This window comes from Alligator sinensis, unplaced genomic scaffold (genome assembly GCF_000455745.1).
Source record: "Alligator sinensis unplaced genomic scaffold, ASM45574v1 scaffold1012_1, whole genome shotgun sequence".
Taxonomy (NCBI): domain Eukaryota; kingdom Metazoa; phylum Chordata; order Crocodylia; family Alligatoridae; genus Alligator; species Alligator sinensis.
The window spans coordinates 303,065-306,367 of record NW_005842104.1 but is presented as its reverse complement, the minus strand read 5'-3'; positions in this window follow the sequence as shown (position 1 = coordinate 306,367).

The following is a 3,303-nucleotide window of genomic DNA, read 5'->3' as shown; positions in this document are numbered from 1 at the left end:
CCCCCCCCCCCCGCTGTTACCCCGGCCGCTCTCGCGGCAGCCGCTGCAGTCAGCGCCGCTGCCTCGGTTGACCCCGTCGGGCCAGATGCATGTGCCCTGCTGGCACGGGTCCCGCTCTCGGGGTTCCCTGCGGGCTTCCCCCGCCTCCTCTTCGGCCCTGCTTCCGGGGCCGCCTTTTATCTCAGCCGGGCGGCGTCTCCCGCCGGCGTCGCCCGCCGGCGTCGCCCGGCCCCAGCTGGATATAAGCGCGGCTCACAAACCGCGCTGGCGGTCTCCCCGCGCGCGTGTCCCTACTCGCTCCGGCCTCTGTGTGGGGTACGTAGGTGGTTACTCCCCCCCTGGTCCGGCCCCGGGGTACCCTTCTAACCCCCGTGCCCCTGGGACATAATCCTAGTCAAGGCTAGACTTGGGATAGGTGGAAGCAGGGGAAGGTTTCGGGCAGGCCAGGGCCCACTGTAGAAACTCTCTAGGCAGATGCATCTACCACGTCTGAGGATGCAAGGCAGGAAGCAGTGGCTCTCAATTTCGGAGACATGAAATCCACTATGCTTGAATCATCTTAGATCTACAGAACACAGCCTAGGGGTAGGCAGAGCCATAAAGAGATGTTGAACTCCTTTGAATGAGCAGATATTAAATCCTTCAAATTTGAGTATTGTCTTCACTGGGTGTGGGCTCAGTAGAGAAAAGGATTCTCCTTGGGGGATCTCCATCCCCGTAGTTAGCTTGCTTCATTCTGGGGAGAGGAGAAATCTCAAGGCTTGGATATCTAAGTTTTAGGTATATGAAATTCCTCTGAGCTGTAACATCTTTGAATTTGGGGCACAGGCTCAGACAGGATTTCTGGTACAGCCTCAATTCCTCAGCAACAGGTTATATGAAATCCTCAGAGCTGATGCTGTTTTTAGTTTGGGTGGCTTGATGCCAGGCAGCACTAAAAGTCAGAACCCAAGATATTTCAGAAGAAAGAATAGGATGGGACTAGGATTAGTTAATTGTTTTTCAAATTAATGTAATCTTCCTCTGTCTTGGGGAAACTGTGGTATTTCAGAGCAACTCGGCACAGGATATGTTTCTCTTAATTTGACATTTCATGGTTCATTCATTTGGATGCTTGTTTGGCTCTTGCTCTTTTTCATGCCTTTAGCAATGCACAGGATCAGAGATTAACTTCTAAATTCAGAGTTCTTAATCAAGTGTTGCATAAAGCTGTCACCAGGTCACTTCCTCTCTTCCATTAACTAACAGCGAGACTTGCCAATGGACTTCATACAAGGGCTTCCAAGAGTACTGTTATTTCTGTATGTAGAGAATCTAAAATATGCCACATTGTGCTCATTAGTCACATCCAGTTTTTCTATAAAATCTGACTATTTAGAGTATGACAAGCTTGGAGGAAGTGCACTAGGCTTTTTTGTAGGATGTTAACCATCTACTTCTATGTGCTGACAATGGACTGCCACTTTACATTTATGAAGAAGCATAAACATTGAAGTGTAACAGACCTTTCGAAGTCTGCCACAATGCATTTATGTAAAATCTGCTAGGCTTGCTGCTTTTCACAGAGAGCAATACCAGCCCTTTATAACTTCTGTATTTTTTTTAAATCTGCTTTCAGTAGAAAATACTGCATTAAACGTCTCCCAAACGTTTGGGAGGCAGACACACATAGTTAAATAAGTACTAATTTAGCAGGTTAGAGGAATCATATCAGACAATAAGACTATGTTGGTTTTTGTAAGAGCCTTGACAGGGGTTGTCCATGTCCCCGAGTTATCTCCCTTGCATCTGATTAGAGAATAAATCTGGAGAGAGATGCTACCTCTTTAAAATAGTTGTCAGCCATCATGGAAGATGGTGTAGGAATCAGCAGGGGATAAAAAAAAAAAATCTCTCTAATGTTAGGATAATCCCTCTCAAATCTGTTTTCTGAATAGTATGCCAAGAGTAGCTTCTGTTTTAATGTCTATTTATGCTTATGAACTGAATAGAATAAATATTAGTGGAGCTGGTATTCTTGACAAATGAAAAACTAAGCTGGAGGCTCCAACTGTCTTGAGTCTATAATAAAATGCTGTGCATTTTTAGACTTCTAGTATTTGAGATTCACCCTGTTAAATTATTTAAACTGTATTTTTAGAAATTTCCATTTAGACCAATAGTCCATGTAGGTCAGTACTTGTTTTACTAGCCAGTGAGGGTAAGGATAGTGAAGTGAGTGATCACCCTTAGTGATCTAATGTGGATCAATAATCCCCTTTGGTTTGTCATCTTTGTTTAGTCTCCAAGACCATCTGTACACATGCCCTGGGGTGGGGGATAGGGGGCATTTTAGTTGAAGTGGCTCTCAGGACCTGCTTTAATTAAAACACCCACAGGATGTAGTGTATTCAGCATCCTGCATTTCAAAATGGCAGCAAGGACACTTTAACTAATGCTTGTTGAGCAAGCTTTAGTTAAAGCACCATCACCACCATTTTGAAATGGGGGATGCTGAATATATGAGATGTTGCAGCAAGCTGGAGCATTCTGAGTAGAATAACACATTCCAATTGGAACGCATCAGAGTACATGTGAAAGTGCCCTAAAATCAGGGCCTTCCTTAGGGGGTGGTGAATCAGGGTGACTGCTCCAGGCCCTGTGCTTTGGGGGCGCTGTGGAGCCAGATGGAGTGGCTATGGCAATTCAGTGCCACTGCTGCTGCCGGCTTTGTGTTCAGCTGCTTGGCACCACATCCAGCTGGCACCGAATCTGCCACTGGCTTCTTTGCGTCTGGGGTGCACAGAGGCAGGGCCCTGCACAGGCTGACTGGCTCCGGGCCCCACACTCTGCTTGGGTCATCTCTGCCTAAAATAATAGGCTGTGCTAGTGGGTCAAATGGCAAAAACCCATGGTGGTCACAGATGCATCTGTTAAAGCAGTTTTTTGTTAAAACTGACATGTAGTCAGACAGTGCAGTTGTGTACAAATCATAAGGTATATAAAATCTACTACAGTCAGCATGGCTTTGGGGCTAGTATGTCCACTGTAGATATGATTGTGTGGGCCGGGAGCGCCCTGAGCCCTTTTTCGCGCTGCACACGGGCTGTGGTCAGCAGCCCGGGCACGCGGGGGCGGAGAGGGAAGGCCTTCGCTCTGGAATTAGGCACGGACGCGTATCGGTAGTTTAAAAGATTGTTTACTTACACCGAGATGGCAATGGTGTAGGCTGGAAAGCTTGATTAAGTTGCAGTTACAGAAAGAGAAAAGAAAACAAAAACTCGAACCTGCAGAACACGAGGGTACGTCGCATAGGGTTCCGGC